The 25474-nt window shown below is 41.2% G+C and overlaps 1 protein-coding gene across 5 annotated transcripts in view; it reads right to left on the reverse strand.

Annotated features, from left to right (window-relative positions):
- The window catches only part of HECW1 (HECT, C2 and WW domain containing E3 ubiquitin protein ligase 1), a 353214-nt gene extending 328439 nt beyond the window's left edge, over positions 1 to 24775 (reverse strand). For all 5 annotated transcript variants that reach the window (XM_073332820.1, XM_073332821.1, XM_073332823.1 and 2 more), the window contains exon 1: positions 24558 to 24775. The gene's annotated coding sequence lies outside the window, so the exon portion shown is untranslated. The remainder of the gene's footprint in view (positions 1 to 24557) is intronic.
- Between the last annotated feature and the right edge of the window lie 699 nt (positions 24776 to 25474).

The raw sequence follows: 25474 nt of genomic DNA on the forward strand, positions 1-25474 counted from the left end.
ACAACTTCCTCTGTCTCTTTCTAGCTTAGATAGCACAGCTGGACCAATCGGTGGGGCCAGGTGTGGACGGTGCCCGAGGAAGGACTAGGGTTCATTAGCCACTCTGTCCACAAGCTACCGATGAGCTGCCAAATGGCAGCTGGGATACAAGAATTGCTTTGAGACATGTGGACCAAGGTTCAAGACCCAGAGATTCTCACACATTGTTAATTTAGATATGTTACATAAAATGTATATATTTAATAAAAACAAAAAACAGACAGGAAAATACGTGCAATGTGGCCAGATTAAGGCTCTGATCCAAAAAAGCATTAAATTTGTGTTTAACCTTAAACATGTTCTTAAATGCTTTCCTGAATCAGGGCCTACGGTTGATAGAGAAACCTCACACTCATTTCCTGCCTTTATAAAATTTTAACTATGCAACTTTATCAACATTTTTTACATTTAATTTTCCTGCTTTTTATAAAGGAAAAGAACAAAAGGCCACCATTAAATTGTTTTAAGGATGTAAGGTTGCACAAGCATTTAAGATGCTTTAAATCGTTATGATGCCATAAGCATTTAGTCTCCAAATCAAGAAAGCATCCTATCCAGCAACGCCTTTCAGCATGTGAGTGGGAGCAAGGATGGGACTGATCATGTGCTTAAAATGAAGTATCTGTTTAAATGCTTTGTTTGAATTGGCTCCTAATGACTGTTTCATTCATGAAGAGTGAAGAGGAATACAGGTTAAGTTAAACCAGAGGAACTTCATTAAACGCTGTGGGCTGCTCCATCCATGTGGTTAGTTGTGTCCAGTCTAACTCCTCCATTCCTTGTTCCACTGGTGTCCCCTCCGTAACAGTTCCTCCAGGGACTATGAGTCCTCTGACTCCAGTTCCACTGACCATGATACTCCTTAATACAAATGCAAACTATCCCCATTTAAAGAAACGATAAGAAGAATAGTAGGAGGGCAATATGGCTCCATCAGGAGCATTTTAATGGCTTGAAAATCAAAAAGAAATCCTTCCGGCAGTTTTCATCTTTCTCAGGAGATGACCCAAGAGATTTTAGAGTGGGTCAGATTTTACTAGGTCAAGAGAGGAGCAAAGTAACAAGAAATGAATCATTACAGTTTCTTGGTGTGGTATTACTATTATGAGCTGCAAGGCAGTTCCAAAGCCTTAGATATGTTGGGACTGGTGGAAGTAGCTCCAGAATAAAAGGTTGGTGCTGGTACCATCAACTTGGTGGTGGAGATTGAGAAGGAGCTGTAGCTCTTGTACATTCCTCTAGAGGATAGGATTTATTTTTAAAAAAGGATCTGGCTGCATGCTTCCTGAAGGCATGGGGCCTGGAACTCTGGGGTCCTCCATTTCCCTTCTGGATTCCTTCATCCCTAACAAGCCTACAAGGTATCAATCAGAGTTGGATGGGGCTCCTAAAATGAACAGGAAGGGCTTCCCTTCCTCTGTCCCCACAAATCCTCCCAGGAATAGCAGCCTGATGTGTAAGGAACAATTCTTAGATGTGCAAGATCTTTTTCTATTTCTGATCCTAAATATCAGAGCTAGGAAAGAACTACGAGCCCCATCATAGAATAGAACATATTAGGGGCAGGGAATCATGTCTACTTCTGTGTTAGTATAAGAGCTAAACAGTATGCTCGCACGCAGTGCCACCTCCCTGACTGTGGCCTCTAGGGATTACCATAATACAAATACTAAATAATACTCTGTGTTCTTTAAACATTTCTATGCAGGAAAACAGATATGTATTTCTAGGACTTATGATTTAGAGAAGATGTCTAGAGAAAATCAGATGGCCTTATAAAAAATAGGTACTATACAACAAATAGGCAGTGGGGGTTACACCCATGTAAATGGAGAACAGAATTTGGATTCCTGTCTCTTGGAAGATGGTGTTGAAATGATGATCATACAGAATGTGGAAAGTAACCACTCCATTTTGTAACCAGCCACTGTAAATATATTCTATATTAGCTGTTTTATAGGAAAATAGAGAAGTGAAGCAAGACAAACTGACCATAAGGCAACAAAACTAGCTATTAGTTGGTGAATGAGGAGTTTCATTTGACTAAAAAGTGATCAAATGTTTGTTTGATTTTTAATTTAGGTTTTGCTATTATTCACATACAATGACTCACTTCACTAGTAAGGAGAGTGGGAAGGGAGCAGAGTCATAGAGAAGATGACAATTGATTTGATTTCTTGTCAGAGTCTCATATTTACATATGCAATAAAAGACAAATGGAGGAATGCAATGACAAAATCCCTCCTTGCACTCCTTCCCTCTTGTAATGGAGAGAAAAATTATGTACACAAAAGTCACCCATTAGTTTAATGCAGAAGGATTATGAATGCAGTAGCCACTCAGAGCAAAGAGAAATAATTTTCTTGCAGCCATTACACTAATGGTGGGAGAGTGTACATAATTAACACAGACCATACTGAGCGAGATCTTTGGGGACACAAATTATTCAGAGGTAGTGATAGAACCAGCTCTTTCCCAAACACAGCGATGACCGCTGAATTATAAAAAACAACAGACCTTTCAGACACTGAGCCAAACCTTACAGCCTTTACTCACATGTGTAATCCATTGGCTTTATTTGGGACTACCTGAGTCTAAAAGGTAAAATCCTTTCAAAAGGATTATACATCTGAGTAAAGGCTGTAGGGTCAGGTCCCTTACAACCCTTTCTCCCCACAGTGCTCTTCCCACATAAAAGTTTCTTGTTTTAAATTTGAAGGTTCAAATCCAACAGCTCTTATTCAGGCAAAACTTCAGTGGTTGTATTGCCTGAGTAAGGACTGCTGCAGATTTGGACCAGAGTGTTCTTCACTGTGTTGGATTTCACATAACTGCAGACTGATTGAGTATCTGGCACTATAAAAAGATCTTTTCAATAACACATCTAACCAGAAAAAAAATCATTCCAAATATTGCTTCAAAGAAATAACAGAATTTGAGCCACATTTTCAGACTTCTTTTTACTTTTATCTTTTTGGTTTTGCATGCTATCAAATCATTTCCTCCAAAAATCTCCTTTGGCACTGCATCTTTTGTACTAAGAGTCACGTTAATGTCAAGATAAGCTATAGAAAGGGGAGGCAACGTGGTCAAGTGGACAGCACACTAAACTGGGAGTCAGGAGACTAGGCTCTATCCCTAGTTCTGCTTACTGTCCTGCTGTGTTACCCTGGGAAAGTCAATTCACCACTCTGTGATTCTGTTTTCCCTCCCACCCTTTGTCTGTCTTTGGGACAGAGTCACAGAGTCTTAATATGTCTTTATAGAGTCACTAGTCCAATGGGGTCCTGATATATCAGTTGAGGCCTGTAGGTGTTATTGTAATTATAATAAATAAAAAGAGCACTACTAGTAACTAACTGTAGAGGACTGAACACAATGACCACCAGGGTATTGCTTTCACAGTACTAAAAAGTTGTGCAAATCTTCATGCCGAAACATTTTTTCTGCGTTTTTGCGAAAGCCTACTTACTTAGTAGTGCGTAAATGAGACATTCTATTGAGGATAATTTCTTTTTAAATTTCTTTTTCTGCTGTTCACTTTTTCTTTAAACAAAACACTGCATAGAATAATGGCCCAATCCAGGGTTCCTTTATGCAGGATAAAAAAAATGTCACTAACTTTAAAGTACAGAAAATGAAGTTAAGAACCCTTTTGGAGAGGGGTTCTGGCTTACATGAAACTTTGTACCTCTGGTAAATCTTAATATGAACTAAGGGAGCAACTTTGAATTCTATAGTTATTATATATGGGCTTTTTATAGTGTCATGGCAGGAATCACCAGGTGGCGTTGTTACCAGTCTTCCAAGGTCATTTTCTTAGTGTTTGAGCAAGTTTTGACTCTTGGGAAGACATGCTGTTGCTGTTAGGTTATGTAAGGTTTTGTGAGGAAACAGCTTCATTAGAAAGAGAGCTGTGGTAGCAGGAGGAGAGCTTACTCTCTGGATTGAGCTCTGATTAGAGTCAGTTCTTGAAGCAGAGTTGCCTCCTAGGAACTGGACATTATTGTTGGGCTGAAATTCCTAAAGGAAGGGATTGCCCTGTGTGCTGTTTGACCATCTCATTTCAGGACTGGTGTATGTGTGTAAATAAAGAAAGTTACCCTTAGATTATACCCACACACTGATTTCCCTTCCAGTGAGGAGCCAATTTGCAAAGCCCCAAACATCCACGACCACTTGGGGGGAGCGGGTGTGACACTGGGGTCAGAAGAAGGGGCAATAAGATTTTCTTCTTTCATTTTCAATATGGTTGTATAGCAAAATAAAAGACTATGTTCATTTCTCAGCATCTAATCTGTGACTAAAGTACACAACTGCATTTCTACTGGACCCCAGGGAGGGTATAGTTCATTCATGTCACTCATTGGTGGTGGCTGTTAGGCTGAGTACATTTTGGTGTAAGTCCTCATGGGTGCTGCTAAATTTGCCCACAATGCCCATTCATTAGAGTCTATTCCATGGACTGTTCCTTAAGGTATTAACATTATGGACAGGTATGGCCAGAAACAGTGAAGCTATACAGGCAGATTGCAAAGATTGAGTAACTAATCTAGTGGCATTAGACCTATCGATCCATCTACCTATTCTGGCATTTTATAATTCTGCCCATTACGGTAGTATCTGAGTGCCTTTCATATAAAATCAATAGCAAAGTCCCTATTGGACTTCACTGAGTCTCTGACATTTCTCTGGGGTAAAAATACTGCTTGGGGTGGAGTTTTTCGGAGGGTTGGGATTTGGTTGGGTTTTTTAGAGTGTACAGAGGTGTAAATGTGTAAACACTACTTAACATTTTTTAGCAATCCCCCAGAAGAAAACATAAAATCATCACTGACAGAGTTTGCAAATGACAAAAATTGGGGGAATGGTAAATAATGAAGAGGACAGGTCACTGATATAGAGTGATCTGGATCACTTGGTAAACTGGGCACAACCAAACAGTATGTGTTTTAATAAAGCTAAATGTAAATGTATACATCTAGGACAGTGGTTCTCAATCCATTTACCATGGAGGGCTGCATATGCAGCTCTCTATGTATTATGTGGGCTGCATCCACGCAATATATATACTACCTGTATGGCCTTGATGATGTCACATGGGCCGCAACTGTGTGCTGACTAGGCCACAAGCGGCCTGCGGGCTGAAAACCACTGATCTAGGAACAAAGGATGGACGCCTTACTTATACAATGGAGGACTCTGTCCTGTGAGCAGTGACTCTGAAAAAGATGTCAGAGTCATGGTGGATAACTTGCTGAACATGAGCTCCCAGTGCGATGCTGTGGCCAAAGGAGCTAATGTGATTCCAGGATGCATAAACAGGGGAATTGCAACTAGGAGTGGAGAGGTTATTTTACTTCTATATTTGAGACGGTGCAACCTCTGCTGCAATAGTGAGTCCAGTTCTGATATCCACAATTCAAGAAGAATGTTGATAAACTGTAGAGGGTTCAGAGAAGAGCCATGAGAATGATTAAAGTATTAGAAAACATGCCTCCGTGACAAACTCAAAGAGTTCGATCTATTTATCTTAACAAAGAGAAGGTTAGTGAGTGTCTTGATCGCAGTATACAAGTGCCTATGTGGGGAGTAAATATTTAACAATGGGCTTTTCAGTCTAGCAGAGAAAGCTGGGAGGTGGTGCTAGACAAATTCAGACTGGAAATAAGATGTACATTTTTAACAATGTGGGTAATTAACCATTGGAATAATTTACCAAGGGTTGTGGTAGAGACTCTATCACTGACAATTTTTAAAATCAAGATTGGATGTTTTTCTAAAGATCTGCTCTAGGAATTATTTTGGGGAAGTTCTAAGGCCTGTGTTGTACAGGAGGTCAGATGTGATAATCACAATGGACCCTTCTGGCCTTGGAATCTATGAATGTTGTGGCTATCATTCTTATGGTGGATAAGCCTTTTCCAAGAAGTAGTTTCGCAGCAATTCCTAAACACATGTAGATTCTGCTTCACCTGATCTTCTCTGGAAGTTTGTTCCATAGCCAGACCCCGTTGGCCAAGAAAGCTTTATCCCCAGCTCTTGTGTGCTTTGTCCTGTGCTCTTTGATCTGCATTGTCCCTGATAAGTACAAGTGTCTCAGTGGTTCAAAGACTGAAATTTGGTCTTTGATGTAGCTGTCTTCAATGTAACTAGAGACCTCATTTATGCAAGTGCAACTGTCTCCACATTGAACAGTTAATTGCAAGAAAACCTCAATTTAGATCAGATGTCAGGCTTTGCTCCCAATCTTGTCTGAGCATGTGGCAGCGCACAGCTAAAATGTACAAGGCAGCCTGGAACCATAAGAGACTCAAATCAAGTAAACTGTCTGGTACTAGACAGCAGACCTGAAGGATAGGTTGTTTCTATTTTTATTGATATTGCAGACAGCAAAATAGCAGTTCCTGGTTAAAGGGAGCCATCAGCTGATAAAGGGTCCTCAATATTACCCATTAATTCCTCTTAGTGCTGTGGAATAGGACAAAGGCAGCAAAGAAATGCAGCTTTCATGAGAAGAGAGAAACCAGGCTCTAACCCCAAAAAGATGTCCATGCTGTTGCCGCTCTGGAACGCAGATGTTCTGTCTCCCAGTCCCCAGCTTGCGCCACTAGATTATCTTCATCTCCAGACTTGGGAAAAAGAATCCAGGAGTGATTTCTTCCAATGCCACTTCTTAAACCACTACCCCACACTAAGCCACAGAGACAAGAAGAGGGAGTATGTCAGTATGTCTACATGGCAGCTGGGAGCATGCCTCCCAGCTCAGGTAGACAGACTTGCACTAACTCTGCTCAAGCTAGCAGACCAAAAACAGAACTGTGGCACAAGCGGCAGCTCGGGCAAGCTGCCTGAGTCTGAGCCTGCACAAACCCTTGGATCTGAGCTCCAAGCTGCTGCCCATGTAATGTCCACACTGCTAGACCGCTATTTATAGCGTGCTAGCTCAAGCAGAGGTAGCAGGTGTCTGTCTACCCAGGCTGGTAGGCACTCTCCCAGCTACAGTGTAGACCTACCAAGGTGCTTCTCTCTACATGCATTTGGTGAGCCTGGGCAACAGGAAAAAAGAGCAGCAGAAGGCCTTTGCTCCTGTTTTTAATATCCTCTCCCACACATAGATATTGACTCCAATCCTTTGCTGATTTCCTGCCAGCCAATTCTTGACCCCTTCACCTCCAAACAAAGGAAAGGCAGAGCTTGGTACAGAAATGAACACACACAGTCAACATGGTAAGTGTCATGGACTCACAGGTTGTGCCCACTCTTTGCCCGTGTAAGCATGAAAATCTTTTGAGAATCTGGTGCCTACTGATTAAAAGGATATAGGCCCTGACTAAAAGTCCATTGAAATCTACAGGAGTCTTGCCATCTACTTCAGTGGGCTTTAGATTGGGCTTTTAATGAACACTTACACTGCTAATTATTTGCACCCTCCAAATTATACTCTCCAAATAATTTCCAATATTTACAGCTGCCTTTATACCATCGATGCATATGGCCCATTCTCTCAAAATTCCTGTGATGGTTAAATAAATATCATGTAGCCTAGTGTGCAAAGCATGTATATAGACCCACGATGGCCATTGTCCCTTGACATTATCAGCCTGACCCACTAAGCTTTTAAAGAAGCTTCACAGACTACTACTGGGATATTGATTATAAAACCTGGCCTTAAAAGGAGTAATTAATTAAAAATCTCTTTCTACCTTTCTGTCCAGTGTCAATATGCACAGGTTTTGCACACTGTGCAACTTCTTACTGATGGTCAGACATTGCTAACAAATTTCTCACTCTTCTTTTGGCTTTTTGGCAGTCCACAATGGGTCATTTTTAATGCAATTTCATTTCTTAATTAAGCCTTCCCTGCGGTATTATCACTGGGGATTATTTCCATTTGATTCCTTTATTTAAGAACAGAAAGCCTGAGTAAAAAGACTCTCCCCCTGCTTTCAAAGATTTCCTTCCAATTAACCCTCAGAAAAGACGTGTGTTTTAAAAAGTATATAACATTCATGTTCAGTAAAAAAAAAATCTCATTATAATAATGATCAGGGGATTGCAAGGAAAGTGAAGATAGGGCCAAATTAAAAAAAAAAACCAGAAAATAATGTTTCCTATCCCAAATTTTACAGGACAGAGATTCAACTGCACAAATGGGAGTCAGGCACTCAACTCTCATTGAGTTTCAATGGAAGCAGTTTGTTACCTCTTGTGTGCTTCACAATAATTGTTGCTTTTCTTAAGTTTGCAGTTCCTGTATTCATGGGACTATGGGCAAATCTCAGTTTTCATTTTTTTAAAAAATATGTTTTTAGGCCTCATGACTGCAGATAAAAGCTTGAAAACACATCCTCTAAGTACTCCCAACACCAGAAGACAAAAAGACCCCAACCTGAGATTATTTTTAAAAAAAAATCACATAATTTTTAAGCCAATCATGTGATTTTTGAGGAGCAATTCATGATTTTTGAGGGTTGGCAATACTGCGGAAAGTGGGTGCCTAACTGCCCCGTGAGCCGTAAAAACCTCCCCCCTACGTGATTATGTGCTAGTGACTGTATCTGTGTGCTTATTGCTGGTCACTTCCTTGCCCTGAATGTTAGATCATGCACATGCCACGGTAAAGCAGTAAAACAAAGTCATAGTAGACAGGGAAAGGAAAACAGCAATATCCTATCAATTAGTGATACTATACGCAGGAATGAAAACGCTAAAAGTGTTGCAGAGCAGCATCAAGAACAGCAGCTTATTCAGCGAGAACATATTAATTCAAGGGTGTGATAATGAGGTTTTCCTGTATTTTAGAAAATGTAATTACCATGCTTCTTACTAATATACGGTGTCACCTGATCTAATATAATACGTATATTAACATTACGCAAAGTCTGACCAATAAGAATTTATATCATGCTGCTCTGGTCCTTTTCAAAACATAAGTCACAGTCCTTGCCCCAAAGCCTTACACAGACAAGATAAAATACAGCACAACAGTTCAGATAAAAAGGGGAGCGAAGAGATGAGTTGTGAAAGACTATTCACAGAAGAAGCAGGTCGTAGAGAAAGATTTGGAGGAGGAAAGAAAGGAGTCACTCAAGCAGTCACCTACTTTTTGTTCACCAAGTAGAGGGGGTAACATCAAAAATGTTGCAATACCACAAGGTGGGAGGAGAGGAAAGGAGCAGTTGGATATAAAGTCTATTAAGCAAAAGTGAGAGGACATGAAATGGAGATGTAGGTGGCAGTGACATTATGCAGGAGCCTGAAGGTGCAAATGAGCATGAATTACATATGGTAAGGAGATAGGGAGGCAGTAAAGGGATTCAAAGAGGGAGTGACATGCTGAGAGTGACAGAGAAGAAAGACTACGCTGCAGGAATGTTTGGTCTCCCTGCCAGTCTGTCCAACTGAGAAGATAACAGTAGGCAAGTTTAGAGATGGGTATGGGGAAAGGTTTTAGTACTGGGGATAGAGAGGAACTGAAACTTTTAGTGACATTAGAAACGATTAAGAGACTGTAAAAGGAGCAATCAAAGAAGACACCAAGATTGCAAGCCAGGAAAAAAAAATGAATGTGTCAATGGTAATACAGAAAGGAGGAAGTAAAGAGGGATTAGAAGAAAAGATAACAGATTGAGTTTTGGACAGACCCAGTTTGAAATGGTTGTGGAGCATCTATGATCAGGAGTACAGGTGGGATGCAAAACTGCACAAAGGAGCTGAGATTGGAGGAAGAAAAAGGTAGTTTTGAGTGTCAGCACAGAGATAGTGGCTTTAAAAAACAGGAGTGGAAGTGGTGGTAAAGAATCAGAAGAGGAGGGGACCAAGGACAAAACACAGAGATGCCAAAGATAAAGGAAGAAAAGAGGATAAGGTTCCACTGAAGCGGACACCAAAAAAGAGGTCAGTTACGTACGAAGGGAACCAGGAAAGAACAGATCACAGAAATTGAGAGAAGAAAGTAATCAGCAGTGTCAACAACTGCAGACAGTTCAAGTAGAATAAGAATATACAAGTGATCCTTGGACTTTGCAAGACACTTTGCTGTATATCAGTTCCTGAGTTTTGGTAGCTTTGTATCTTTTCCATAACCACTGCCAACAGGTCAGTTCCGCCCCTTTTGTTTCTTGGTGCATCTAGTGTAAAAAGTATCTCTGAAACAGAGCCTAGTCTATCACCACATAGCAAGGACACATAAGGGCAACAAAGGGGCCTTTATGCCAAAAGGGACTCAATAGAGATGCTCCACAGACATTCCAAGGTCTGGCATGGAGGATTTCATTTCACTTTATCTGCCTACTCAAGCTGCACTCTGCCATAAGGATTTGGCCCTACCTGTGGTGTAATATAAGTAGCTTGCTGCAATATACATTATAATTTTACGTAATACCAGAATTAAAGTCAAGACTGTAATATGGTATTTATTACTTTTTAATGTTACCCACTCAAAATAAACCGTACTTGTATAAAAAGTCTTGATACTTTCAGAATAATAAAGTTGCCTGGAGGAAGTTGGGGAAATACAGAACCATGCTTTTGAGAAATAACCGTTACTAAGAATATTTTACTTTTTTGTATCTGATTCTGGCTTCACTGCATTTAACAAGTGAAAACTTGCCACAACACTGGCATTTTACAGGTTGAACAATAAGAATGACATAACACAGGAATGGCAAAATAGCTTGAATACTTAGAGGACGTTGATACAAGGTGGCAGAGGTGATAACAGTCATCTCAAGAGATCATGAGAGATTGGTCTATCCAACTCCCCTCCAGCAGGTATCCATCAAGCTCTGGTATGCTGCTGGGGCAGTGCCCAGACCAAATGGCAAAACTTTAAACTAATCACATTATAGTGCACTAGTAAACTTATGCTTATCCAGAAGACAAAAAAGAGTACTACAACAAAAGCAGCTCCTTATTTAAGTATGAATCTACTTATTTAAATAGATTTTCACTATGAGTTGATTTTAATCATCCACAAAAAGAAATTAACCTTCCTGAAATTTTGCCTACCATATCTTGAACAGAACAGATTTATTATAAGAAATACCACTCTTAGAACAATAAAAAATATCGATTAGCCTTCTCTTATTTCATTATGTTAGATGTTACATCTTTAGAAGAGAACAATGAAACTATGCTACTGCTGCAGAAGAATGTGCTCTGAACAATGAACAAATGAATGACTGAGCAAACTCACCCACTGAGAAAAATGCAATCTTTCCACATCAAAATCTCAATACACCAAGCAATATAAATAAGGGCTTGCAACAATATAATGAGAATGACTTATAGGGAAGCATATGAAAAAAAATCGTGCACATTTAAGATTGTTCACCACAGAAATGGGAAGTAGAAGGCGAAATGCCCTTAAAATGTTTTTTGTGTAGTAAAGGCTATCATTCTCCTGCTCAATAAAATGAAGTCTGGTTCTCACTTTCATGGTAGATGTAAAGTCAAAACAGTACATTTCCTTCTTGATTAAGCCCACTTTTGAACACTCTGCTGTAGCGATCTTGCCTTCACTGCACTAGAGCATAGCACAGCTGGTTAAAATATGGACCTTTACTTTTCAATTGAACATAACAGGGTCCCAATTTCAGTTGGAAACAAAGGACCAGAGCAATGGAGCTATGCTGATTTACACAACCTGAGGTTCTAACCCAAAATATTTTAACGTTTTACATGCAAGCATGGTACTGTGAAAAGGAAATGCCAGCTTCCACTAGCAGGGTACTTTGAAAAAGAGGGGAGGAGATGAGGATGTGGAGGAAAGAGATAATGATGAAAGGATTCTAGCAGCAAAATGTTTGTTCTCAACTACCAGAAAAATATCTGCAGAAATCTGGAAGAGCACTCTAAGGCTATGTGCACTGAAAAAGAAAAAAGGAGAATAAAAAAGGAAACAGGGGCCTAATATAAAATGATTTTGTTTAGCCATAATCTTTTTTTTTTTTTTGAGAATGATAACACATAGTTCTGTTCCTCCCATAGGTTAACTTGCTAACTTGGTTGTATAGCCTGCAATGTGGTTCTGTGGCCTGCAATGTGCAGGAGGTCAGATGATCATGATGGTCCCTTCTGACCTTAAAGTCTATGAGTCTATTGTTTTCTTTTGGTATCCCAATCTTAAAAGAATGTGTTACAGAAATGTTAGCAGAAGTTCTTTATGGCCTTCAACCCCGTAGTCCATTCACCTGTAACCCATGAAAATATAATACAACCCATCACAACTATTTTAGACCTCTTTAGCCAAATGCATCTCAAGTGTAAGGCCAGTGATTTCAGTGGACTTAGGTCAGGCATGAGATTGGACCCGTATAAATAACTGTTTTATATTTGCACTTCATCAGACTGCTTTTGACAGGTTCTCTTTCCTTTCTGTGTGGGAGATGAGCAACCCCGAGAGAGGAAAGGAGTCAGCAGCAACTTGACTAGGGTGATCAGAGCACCTATGCATAATAATACATATATTCAAGAAAATGGACGTAATGAGATATTTTTTAAAAAGAGAGTTATGGCAGCCTCAGGGCAGCCTGCATGGAGATGAATTCAGCTCTTTACTCTAGTATTCAGAGAAAACATACATAATTATTACACTGTCTTAGCAACTGCCATACCAAATAACCTTGATCAACAATTCAGAGGTGTGCCTAATTTGCCATGTCTCTTGTTTTAAATATATAATTCATGGATTCTTTATAGATCATAGTAATGCCTCTATCTTACATTCTGTATTGTGACTTAGCACTTGGCTAAGACTTTTCAGGGCTTCTTGAACCCTGCTTCCTGAATACTGCTACCTGCAAGATCCGACTTGGGAGCAGGTGCAGCAGTGCAAAGATGCAATGTGGTAAAAGATGAACAAGGAAGCCTACTTCAACAGCAACCCTGCAAAGGACAGAGAGAGAAGCAAACTGTCGGAACTTAAGTGCAATACAAGAGGGAGGAAGGATGGAAAAGGAACATCACAGTAAAAAATTAGTTCACTATCTCTAAGAAAGTCTGCTCATCAGCTCTGAGTTTCTCTACTAAAATGCTGTTCCACTCCAAAAAGCAATTATGTAAAAGTCGCTCCTTTTTAGTCAGCAGTTCTGCTACTTGTGGTGTATTCAGAGATTACCCTCTGACTTCAGTAACAAGAGATTTTACTTCCCTCTATTACTGTCAGCCCTGCAGAAGAAAAAAAAGTTTGAGAGGGAACTTAATTCTCATCCTCCTCATTCATTGTCAACAGAATTGACAACTAAACTCCATTAAGAGGGCCATGTATGTCATCCAAACATCTTCAAATTATGCCTTCTGTTTGTTATACCAGTATAACACATCTGAAAGTGATAGAGTTTACATGTGTAACTGAAGGCAAAATGTGAAGACAATAAAGTGGCCCTGGAGTAGGAATTTGGCCTAGAGATTCACTATTACTGGCAATTGTGCACAACCCAGAAAGAACACAGCTTGACTTTCAGGTCCTTGGCTGAGTTTGAAGGGCTGGCAGTTGGGGGACGGGGGGGGAACAACTTATCTATTAGCAAATTTTAACTGAAAATCCCCAGAAGACAGTAAGTGTGGGACCCCGTATTTATTTTACAGTCTCTTTTCAAAGTAGAATCTGACTTTAATTATCAAATATATATGGAAAGTTCTCTCATCACAACTTGGAAAATAGAAGTCTTTACTCATGGTTATTGCACATAGTCTCCATTTTAGTCAAGGGTATTTTTACATATTTTAGGACTACTGGATAAGGCCCTAAATGTATATGTGTTCTCATGCACTGGGATTTCATCTCATACTTCACAGCTGCCCATATTCTGCTTTAGCCACCAAAATCCATACCAAGAACAGTACCAGAAATCCGAAAACTACTGCATTAACCAAGCCTAACAGAACCAGTTTCTTCCAATTAAGACATCATCAGGACAGATCTCAAAAAAAGAGCAAAAGTATCCGACCAAAACTCAAAAAGTTAGTAACTACACAAGGCGAACTTGGTCTCCCTGTGAGTAGGGTGACCAGATAGCAATGGTAAAAAATCAGGACGGGGGAAAATGGGGCCCTATAAAAGCAAAGCCCCTAAAATCAGGACGGTCCTGATAAAATCAGGATGTCTGGTTATCCTACCTCTGAGTTAACAGAAGGCCAGCAAGTAGATTGTAATGATTCTGAGAGAGACAGTAGATCAAAGAGGTCACAAATCAACCAGACTGATCATATTCATGATGAACCTGTCCAAGCTACTAGCTGGTACACTGTTAATCAGCACTCTCCTTCATGATGCCTTACCCACTCTGTCTATTTCTTGCCATGCTGCGAAGAGAATTGGAAGAAAGCAAGCACAACTTGGCCTCTTACAATCCATGAACCTCCTAATATTTACATATGTGCATGACTTCAATAAGACAACTCAAGCGAGTAAAGTTAGTGGGACTACTTGTGCACCAAAAGTTATAATGTGCATAGAGCACTTGCAGAATTGGGTCAAGAAAAAAAGGTTGCAAGGGCCATATTTAACTTACAGTCAAAAGTCAGAATCATACATTACTAACAAATAATTCCCACAAAAGAAAATTTGCATCAGCTGATTTATTTCCAATCATTGGAAAAAGAATATTACAATAAAAACCTGAACACACACATAACCCAACCACCCACCACCAACTTTTATTGCCAGAGATTAATTTTCTTGTACAAAGAAACACCTTGCTAAAATATATTTTTCTATTAGCTATGCATTATGATGTGCACAAAGAATAAAAGGACATGATATGTATTTTATGAAATGCTCCACCAGGTTTGGTGAAATGTTAAAATGGTTCTTAGGGATAGGCGAACTTTATGATATTCAAGGCTCACGGATTGCTTTTTAAACAAATGTGGAGGGTTCCCACAGCACATTCTCATTCACACTCTGACAAGAGTTTGAAAATACAGAAAACGCCCTTTCCTCCAATCCAGCCATCTCCTCCTGTAGCCTCTTTTGGGATATCACTTCTCCCCCCAAAAGTCAGAGGAGAAGCAGTTTTTGTAGAATGGGGGAACACCAAGGTACACTCCGACCCCAGTCTGGGCAGCCAACCCAATTCTGAGCATCCAAAAGTCATATTCACATGGAGGTGAAATGTACAGCTATCAAGTCAGATTCTGGCTCTCTATTGCAGGTGTACTAGGGAGAGAAGAAAGTGCAGGAGAACCTTCTTCCCATCCCTGACTCCTACCTGGGAGCATCCAGAACACCAATGTTCACGCTAAACTCTCAAAGAGGGTAGGGCAGCAGGCAGATCCTATAGCTCCAAAAAGGAGATTAAGGACCTGCTCTTTAAAACCAGACCTCCTGAAGGCATTCTTCCTGCTTACGTTCTCTGGGAATTGCCACTTAGCCCCTTCCTCTTCCTCCTCCTCTGAACCTTAGCAGCAAGGAGATGTCAAGCAAAACCACAAAAAGGCCCGTAACATTCTACTGTACCTCCATTAAAGTCCCACCTACATTTCCTTCAGAGTCATTGTTCATTACTAGGGGAAAGCAGAAACCATGCCCCAATCTTTCCCTTCCCCTTCCAGTGATATGAAAATCCAGTGTTTGAGACACAATAATTTGTTAGCCTGGCCTAGGCACTTTATGATATGGGATCTCTCTGCACCTGCTTCTTCCTTTTATGCAATTGGACGCACAAACCAGAGATACTTTAGCATTCAAGACATTTATGCTGAGATGATATATTTTAATAATTTGTTAGTATTGTCCTAGTATAATTGCTCAAACACAGACATTATGTTTTTTGCCTACATCACGATATTAGGTACAACCAAGACAATATTTTAATTTAAGAGAATTATTAATCCATGTTTTCATTGTGTGATGAAGCCATTCTGCAGATTGTTTTTTAATTTGGGGTCCCAGTTCTCCGCATCATCCCTTGAGTTAATTTATACAAATATCTGCACAAATATTGGCCCCAGGTACAGCAAGAAACAGAAGGAGCAAGGAGAGAATGCCATAGCCACATTGCCACCTCCGATTTCAGATTTACTGGCTTTATAAAGACACTACAGAATATAAGATTTTTTATTCTCCCAATATGGCACTGTGGCAAAATGCTAGATTATGATCCAAGACACTACTGAAAGTGCAGACAGAATTGTAATGTCTAGGTGGACAGTGCCCCTTTTAGTTTACTATTTTGTTTTTAATTAAATAAAGTAATGAAAAAAAAAGAAAAAGAAAAATAGAATGAACTTTGGCCTTCATAAACAGTGTTGCCAATTCTCATGATTTTATTACAAGTAATGCAATATTTGATGTTTTATCGAAAACCCCAGCTCCTGGAGTTATATGATTATGTGAGAATCTCAGCTTTTGGGAGAGTGGTGGTGTTTGTTTTTTAAGTACGTTTCTAGTCCTCACGTTTGCAGAAAAAAGATTAACAATATGACCAGAAGGTATCTTAAAGACTCAAGAATCAGAAATAGATAGAAAGAACCCAACCATTTAAAAATATCTCATGATTTGGGGGGAGGGGTTCCAACTCATTATTTTTGAATGTTTGAGTGGGCAATACAGCATATATTTCTGTTGCTTTGGATCTGATGTTAGCATGATTAGAACAAAGTTTCAAAGCTTGGGACTGGCAAAATAGTAGCCCATATTCCTTGTGATGTTCAGTTTTGGATAGATAGTAAAAATAGGCCAGATTCTGCAGTCTTTAATTGAACAAAACTCCCATCATATTTAGTGGGAGCTTCACTCAATTTTGGACCATGGAATTTGATTTAATAATAGTCTTTCCATCTTGGCTTCAAGTTACTGTTATGACTCAGTACATATATGTAGTATTGCTGAGTCATGGTGCTGACCCAGCACTGCCTACTATTTAAAATTATATGATGCATTCACATTGCATAATTTAGCTTTGTCAAAGAATCTCATCCATAATCTCTACATATCATGTACAATTCCATAACCCAGACAGCATACATCTTAATGGCTAATGGGCTTTTCATGAAGCCTGAACAGTATCAGTTTGGAAATCTGATGTTCCAGCTTCAGAATTAAATATTTCAACTACTGCCAGATGCATCTTATAGTTGCAACAAAAATTTGCCATTTACAATATGCTGCTTCACATAGCATATACTGAATGCTCCTCCTCCAACAAACATATATTTATATGCAAAAAAGAAAGCATTTCTATATAAACTCAAAATGATGAGTGTACATTGTACATCTTTTCTACCCTAATTAATTATACAAGCCAAATATTGCATGGCCAATAAATGATAGATGTGCAGCACTAAATGTGACAAAACAACAGTTTGCCATTTTGCTGAGTCTGCAATAGGATACTGGCTGCAAAATAAAATCACATACCTTCTTAAAAGAATACTATCAGTATTGACAGGTCCCAATTTGACCTACCTTATTGCTTCTTATATATGTTAGCAAAGTCCCTGTAATTTATGTTATACCAGTGTTGGTAGGTGTGTGTTTGAAAACAATGCTTCAGTAGGATTTTTTCCCTTTGGGGAAAAAGGAGTGCATCACCAGCACAGCAGCACATTTAGGATTTGGAGACGGTTACCCCCTCTATTCTGTTCTCAATTCAGACTTTCTTAGAATTGCACCAGTGTACATGAGAGAAGGATTTGTCCTAATGTCTCTTTATCCCAACACCCATTCTTTTTTTTCCTTCTTACTCTCTCCCTCCCCCATGGCAGGAAGGAGGGGGAAATAACAAAAACTAGAACTTCTTACTCCTCACCCACCCGTGGCTAGAAGGAGCAGTAACAGAGATCTTCCCTTTTGCAAAAGTATACCATGATAGCACACAGTGGTTTTAAATTAATATTGGCAAAGCCTGAAGCACATTGATCAGTGCATCCAGACAACAGCTCCATGTGAAATTTGGGATTATCCCACATGAATTTCCCCTCCAATAAATCCTATACTCCACTGAGTTGCAGTTTTCCCAGATCCCAAAAATCTGGCTCTGCAGCCCAGTGTGTGGTCACGAAGTGGAAAATCAATTCAGTAAGAAGACAGATTTCAGTTTCTAGTTTTCAAGATCTTATTGTTAACTAAACAATATTTTTAAAATGTAAAATATATAACATAATAGCACCTTAATTTTCCCAGATGACTACTGAATGGGCAGATGGATGACAAATCATTCTATCAGATCTCTTTAAGGTCTGTGTAGACTACATGTAAGAAATTATTCATTTAATCGAAGTTCAGTTTTACCTAAATATAGGCAATTCAGTACAGGAGACCTTCTGTACATACTACTGTTTTAGGAGTTAAGAACTCTCAAGTTTAAATGGGTTTTAATTTTGGGACAAACATGTATTTCAACCTAAAGACCTAGATGGGAATTTAACTTCAGGCTTTAACCAAATGTCAGTGGTCTACCAGTAGCATGGCCACTCATGCATGCCCAGAATACCAGACATCACGGTGCCTATGGGAATGGCATAGGCCTGCCCCTATGCAGAACGTGTGAAAAAGAGAGGCGGCTTTACTCAATCCATAAAAATGAAACCTCAGCAAAAGTCTCAACAACAGCATTTTTGACGGGTATGCACACATTTTCTTCCCCACCAACCTTACGTTCTCCATTAAGGGAATGTTGGCTGCACAGAGTTCTCAAAGAACTCTGGGATATACTACTGTGCCCTGATGTCTAGGATGAGTTTGGCTGATCATTTATTTTGAAATCTCAAAACAAGAGCATGAGGGTTCTCCCTTGTTAGCCAGGTAATGAAACAGCATAAAAAAAGTATATTCAGAAGTACCATACTTTACTATTTGTATTATGATAGCTGCTATAGTCCCTACCCAAGATCAGGCACCATTGTGTTAGGTACTGGGCAAACACCTAGTGAGAGAGAGTCCTTGCCCCGAAAAGTTTACAATCTAAATAGAAAAGTTAGACAAAGGGTGAAAGGGGAAACAAAGTCACAGAGAGATGAAGTGGCCAAGGTCACCCAGAAGGTTAATGGCAGCCCCTAGACTAGAATCCAAATCACCCCGTACCCAGTTCAGTGCCTTATCCACTCGATCATGCTACCTCTTTACATGGTATTCATTCTATCACAAAAAGAGGGCCTGATTCAGATCTCACACTGGTGTAAATCAAGAGCAACTTCCCTGACACAGAACCAATATAAAGAAGAGTAGAATCTTGTTCACAGCCTCTAAAAGTACTCAGGGCCTAGGATTTCAAGGAAATGGGGAGTCAAAACGCTTAAGCACAACATGGCCCATGCTGAAATTCCTAATCATGGCTACTTCAGCTGAGCTAATACATCCACATCCTTTTTTGCTTGAACAAATGAATACAAACAGGTGTTTTTTTCTCCCATGGGATAGACCTGCAATCCTTAATTAGCCAAAACTCCTATTGACACAAATGGGACAGTTATGAGAGAAAAGAATGCAGTCAATCGCAAATTCCCTATGTGTTCTTTACTGGGGTTGGATCGTGGCCCTGATTTTCCACTATTTGCACCATGTGGAAAATCAGGGCCACCATCCGACCCCAGTAAAGAATACATAGGGAATTTGTGATTGACTGCATTTTCTTTTCTTACACCTCACAAAAATGGGTATGAATGCTAACATTTGATAGTGTTTTACACCCACTTTGACCTGACTGCAAAGAGGTGTAACTGAATACACATGGTGCAACAATGAATGAGTAAAGAATGAGGCCCAAGAAGCCCAAATGTCATCTTTTGCCAGCTGCTCATTGGTCAATGCAACAGAATGGCATAACCTGAAACTGCCCACCTGGAATAAATGGATTATTCAATTATAGGATGTCCTAGCCATAGAAAAGATGACAAACTCTAAGAATGACTCATAAATCAGTTCCTTTACCACTTGGCTACCATTCATGGAGTATGACGAAGATGATCCTGGCCTGAAGAAGCCAAAGAACTGGCTAGCTTTTCTTCTTATTTTTCAAACATCTTGATAAGCTCAAGACTTGATTGTACATCATTTATTGGAATATGTGGCCAGCATGCCTTTTATTATTAATGTCTGCACTTTTACTTTTTTCTCGTCACATCAGCATGTGTTTTTCACTGGTATGCACAGAGAGACACAAGAATATCCTGTTTTCTATTTAAGAATAAATCTCAAGGTAACGGTTATGTCAAATTTGGCCCAAATTCTAAATTTCATGACAATAAATGTTTACCAAATCTGATGCCAAATGACAATGTATTTGTGGAGGTTTTTAAAAAAGAAAATAAATACTTACCTACAGTATTTGCCATACAGTGTTTATGAGATTGTGCTGGTCCATGGAAACCTGATAGTAAAATGGACCAAAAATTAAAACCAAACAGAAGTTTTAAAAATAAGTGAAATTGACTCGTCTCTTTATTGTCAAGACGGAGAGAGATACTAAAAGTAAACAGTTAAGCAAAAGTAGCAAAAAAATAAAATAGGAAGGTGTTTCAAATTCTTTGAATTTTAATGGTCAGATTGATATACCATAGATAACACATGAGAAAATAAATGTGGGTATATATTTTAAAAATATACGCCAAATCATCCTCTAGGAGGGTTATTCATCTAGATGTTATTCATCTAGGTTTTGACTCTCTGGCCATGCTTACACTCGGGAATTTTACAAAATAAATAAAAATGGAAGCACAAACAAAAGCCCTGGTGTAGACAAGATTCTGGTGACTTCCAGTGTGTTTACCACCATGTTAGTTACATTTACTGGAAAGCTGGTTTAGCTAACATAGCAGTAGAAATAGATGTGGTGGTGGGAGCCCTGTCTACACTAGGGCTCCCAATGAAACGGTCATTGGTGGGATTTTTTTTCTAATTCCCAATATGGACAAGGCTAATGAGCTTCCACCTAGTATTACCATCACAGTGGTGGTATTTGCCCCTCCAGAACTGGAAGGAGTTCAACTTCCAAACAGATAGATCTCCCAAGGTCTTGGCAGATCCACAAAGGCACTACGCCTTCATGCTGCTTTCTGACCTCCATGGCAGCACAGCCTCCTCAGGAGCCATTCTGCTAATGCCTTCTGGATGGCCACTCCTTTTAGGGGTAGGGAATTTGCTGTGCAGAAAGAATTGTGTTAGTTAAAGATGACAGGGTCAGCATTTATTTAGTCCAAGGATCCACATGGAGTTAGGGATGGGGTGGCAATACATTGCCAAGGATAGTTGCTGAATGCAGACACTAACCCTCCCTCTACCAGCTCCCCTATTCCCCATCTGCAGTCCATAAGCACTGACTTCTCCTGTTTTCTATGGATACTTGACCCCGGCTCTGCCCCCGGCCCTGCCCCCACTCCACCCCTTCCATGAGGCCCCGCCTCTCTCCCGCCTCCTCCGCTGAGCACACCACATTCCCACTCCTCCCCTCTCTCCTCTCCCCTGCCACTAGCGTGCAAACAGCTGTTTGGCGGTGGCTGGGCGGGAAATGCTGGGAGGTAGGCGGAGAAGCAGGGACGTGGCACGCTCGGGGGGGGGGGGGAGAAGGAGGTGGGGCAGTGGGGGAGGGGAGCTTGGCTGCCGGAGAGTGCAGAGCACCGACTAATTTTTTCCTGTGGGTGCTCCAGCCCCGGAGGGCAGTCTATGCTGCAGTCTACTTCCTGCAATGTTTAGCCTCTCTGTGATCAGGAGGGAGAGAATCCTACAGAGCCGGCATTCCTCCTTTCTGTGCCCCCCACCAAACCGCAAATCCACTGCTGTTTGCACTCCTTCCCTTGCAAGAGTGGAGGGGAAAAACTGCCCCTATATGATTTTAAGCCTGACCGTTTAATTCCCCACTCTTCACTTCCACCTGCTCTAGTCCTGAAGGGGACTTTTTAAAAACACTAATTGAAATGTTACAAGCTCCTTTGATCCATCATTACCTTAAGATACTGTAAGAAGGACATTGGGGAACAAAGATATTAATGGATAGTGAGATCTTTCTTGAAATGGCCATATTATATAGATGTTGAAAATCAAATGGGTAATAAGTGAATACCTTCATGTCTAAGTTTGAAGAAATGCCAGTTAAATTGTAAGTGATTGTCTTGCAGGATAAATTGTACATCTTTGTCAACATATGAGAATTTAGTAGTGCTGGCAAAAATCTATCATATAGACTGGAATTTTTAGTTTGGGATAGAAGTGAGCTGTAGCTCACGAAAGCTTATGCTCAAATAAATTTGTTAGTCTCTAAGGCACAAGTCCTCCTTTTCTTTTTGTGAATACAGACTAACACGGCTGCTACTCTGAAACCTGTACTTTTTTTAGTGGATTTAGGATAATAAAATGAGTCTGAAGTTCTTGATTTGTCCAAATTAGGGTTGGATTTATTTATTTTTAACAGTTTTTGCTTGAGTAAAAACTACTTAGGAGTCACTTAACTTATGTTAACTTAACTCCTTCTACCTGTTTAGGAATCCAAATTCCGAAGTGTGTGCTTGCAACACACTCCTTAATACGTTATACAAGAGATAGTGCATGGCACATTTTGGTTCATTTACTGCTCTTCTCAAGCCCTGACTATGCAAAAACTCTGATTTTAGCCAACTCTTCAATTCAATATTTTCAAACTAGAACACTACAAACAAACAGAACTAATAGTTACTCTGGAAAGACATACTGTTTCTTCCCATACCTGATTGGGAATTCCATCACAGGATTAATGTTGTACATTGACAAAAAGCACACTGCTTTTTAAGTTTATTTCTGGTGCTGGCAAATGGAAATAAACATAGCACCTATGTATCCCGGTGATGTGTGTATTTCAGAGACAGGAACAAGCCAAGTACAGACTGCAGCCAGAATACATGCTGTACTCCATTTACAAAAAACAAACACTAGACAGAGGAATGATAATCCCTTCTTAGTGGAAAATCCAAATTTTCAAAATGAATCCCCAATCTAAAATGAATTACTGTAATAACTACAATCCTAGTATGGTCACTGATCAGAAAGGCACAACTGACAGCCTGCTGTGTGACATTTTTGGTAAAGCAGTTCCATATCCCCTAATTGCTGCTCTCTTCCTATAGGGATACGTGCCCCACTGAATCAGATAGCAGGATATTAAATGTATGAACAAGAGGGTAGCAGAAGGATTCTCCTTTAGTCTGAGTGATTGTTGTACAGCCTCTCTACGCACTTCAGCTGAGTGCAGCGTAAAAAGGTACTACTGCAGCTCTAAATTGAAGGATACAAAAAACTAGATCCAGGCCAAATTATTTTTCTGCAACTATTAAAAACAAATTACACAGGCTGTGGTGCAAACTGAAGCCAAATTAACTGTATGTGCACATGCTATGCTAAATGATAAAAGCAGTATCTGACCGTTTTACAAGCTATATTTTTATGGCTATGCCAATTGATCTTAACATACTTAAAATAAGTGGTGACAATTCAACTGCCTATGACAAGTGATAAAAGACTTAAAATGTTATGATGTAATAACAAAAATAAACGTAGCAATTATACGATTATCTCAGAACAACATAGAGAAAAAAAGCAAACAGTTTATGTTTAAAAATGTGCTGCATTATCAAGGAGCCAGAAACTGAAGGGAGGGGAGCCCAGATAATAATAAACATCATCAAAAATCCAGTATGGGACTCTTTATTGTAACCTCTATGTTCCCATTCTCAAAGTGAGGCCAACTACTGATGGCATGTAACTCACAATAATTCTACATTATTTGCTTGCTAGTGAAATTCAGGTGACAATCGTTAAGCAAATAATCAAACACATCCTACATGCTGTCCTGAGAACAAGATCCACTCCACCGTTTCCCGCTCCCCATCAACACAAGCATCCAACACACAGCATACATATGGCTTTCCATTTCCCTTCCCAGATCGGGCAACCCCAAACCAGCGATGGGACTGAAAGATGCCCTGAAACAAATGACATGGCACACACGCGCACACACACACACACAACCCCTGCCACTGCATCTTGAGTTCTGTATCAAAGGGGTGAGGCAAAGCTACACATTTGCCATCCTAACCCTTCAGCCAATCATCTCTACCTGTTTCAGTCCAACAAAACAAATTGCCTGGGGGAAGGGGGGCTTCTTTGTTGTATGACCTGCCAGCCCATGCACGCTAATATAGCCAGCAGCATGGACCATTTACCAGAAGGCCCACGTCTTAATAGACAACCGGGTCCCTTCCCTCATTGACAAGAGCCCACCCTTCCCCAAACCAAGCAAGCTATGAACGTTATTGCTGCCTTTTTACCAACACCCAGGCTGTGCATCTGACTCCCCACACCCCCCGGTTTGCAGAGACAACCTGTCATGGGGGGGGGGGAGGGGCGGGCAACTACCTCTCCCCACCCACCCCCACCCCCCGCCTCCCCGACTTGTACCAGGAGTAAAATTAAGCCTCCCCAGGGGCGTCCAGGGCCTTTTCTTCCCCTAAGAGTCGAGGGAAGAAGAGCCCATCCCGCCGCGAGCGGCTGTGCCTGGGGCGGGGGCGGAGACGGGAGGGAGGGAGAGGCAGCAGCCCCCTACCTGGAGGATGCCGGCCCGGGCACAGATCATGCTCCCCCGCGCAGGAGCCAGGGCGGGTTTTAGATCCCACACGTGCGGCTCCTGGGCAGGCGCGCGGCAGCCCGGGGCCGCGGGAGAGCTCAGCGCCCGGCCCGCGCCGCGTCCCCTCAGCGCCGGCGGGGTGCGGGTGTCAGTCCCGGCGGAGACGCCCCACAGTCCAGCAGCACCGGCAGCCGCACTGGTACGCCTGCAACGCTAATGCCGCTGCCGCTGCCTGCTCCCTCCTCCTCCTCCCCCCCCCCCAGCCCTACCTCCAGCCTCCCTCCCCTCCGCCCCTCTCCGGGTACCCGGCGGATGGAGCCAACCGCAAGCCGCGGCTCGCACTCCTCAGCGCCACCCGGCCCTTCCCCGGCTCCGGCTCCTCCTCCCCCGCCCGCACACACCACCAGCCTGTGCTGAGTCTTCCCCCATCGCACGTATCGACTCCAGCACACTCACACGCCTGCATGGACGCGTGTCGTGGTCCAGCACGCTCCAGGAGTGACACCGCTTTGGAATACACCTCCCCACACAGAGATGTAACGCACGCACACACACAGGACTTGGGACCCAAGACCCCCCCCAACCAGGCTCCAACGCACACCTTTCGCCCTGAGCATGGTAGTTCACGGCCACCCCTTCCTCCTCGCAAATGGAATGGCACGCACGTGCACACCCGACACCTCTGCAGCCATAAGGTCCAAGTCACACCTAATTCCCTCGCGGAATTCACCACTTCCCCGCCCCCCTCACGCATAGAATCCGGGACACGCTCATTTAATGCAGCACGCACAGGATTACACACAGAATCCAACGAACGCACACTCGGATTCCATCCATCTCACCCATACACACACTGGCTCTGAGTCAGCTCTCTCGGCTACGCTGGCACAAATGGG

The sequence above is a fragment of the Lepidochelys kempii genome, chromosome 2, assembly GCF_965140285.1.
Source record: "Lepidochelys kempii isolate rLepKem1 chromosome 2, rLepKem1.hap1, whole genome shotgun sequence".
Classification (NCBI taxonomy): domain Eukaryota; kingdom Metazoa; phylum Chordata; order Testudines; family Cheloniidae; genus Lepidochelys; species Lepidochelys kempii.